Below are 672 nucleotides of genomic sequence, written 5' to 3'. Positions count from 1 at the left end.
GTTCTGGAACATCCTCAATCTGTGCCGAGGTAACTGTGACTTCCTGGAATGGCTTCCTGTCCCATTGCTCCTGTACATCATTTCCTTTCTGGAGCTTGAAGATATTGCCAGGCTTTCTCAGGTTTCACACAGATTTGAAACAGTAAAAATTTAAAACCCCAAAAATTCAAATTGAAATTGTTAGCTTTGTTGTGCAGCCTGTTGGTTTTGATTCATCTCATTGGTTTAACATAATCATCAATCTGTCTGCTTTAGTTAAGACAACAAGTAAATAAGGATTGGTGGGTTTTTTGAGACAATAAATGTATCAAATTGAATGGGTGCAGTAAAAACCAGATCTTAGAAAGGCTGTGTTTATCCTGCAAGCTTTTGTTTTACAATAAACACAGTGATCCAGGTAATTCCATTGCAACCCATGGTGTTACGCACTACTTCCAGAATTAAGTACTGGAAATGTGAAACCTTTGCTTTGTGTTATGATTCATATTATTGTAGTGCCTAGAAACTTCACCCACAGACTGGGATCCCCTTATGCTGGACTCATTACCAGACAAAAGTCATTGCCATTCCTTACATTTTATGTCTTTGACAAAAGACATGAGCACAAGGAAAGATAGTTTTTTCAGTATTTTTTGTAGACTTTGCAGCAAGGAACTGTTAGAGGTGACTTTT

Source organism: Corvus brachyrhynchos, unplaced genomic scaffold (genome assembly GCF_000691975.1).
Source record: "Corvus brachyrhynchos isolate BGI_N302 unplaced genomic scaffold, ASM69197v1 scaffold221, whole genome shotgun sequence".
Taxonomy (NCBI): Eukaryota; Metazoa; Chordata; class Aves; order Passeriformes; family Corvidae; genus Corvus; species Corvus brachyrhynchos.
Note: the sequence above shows the minus strand (reverse complement) of the source record.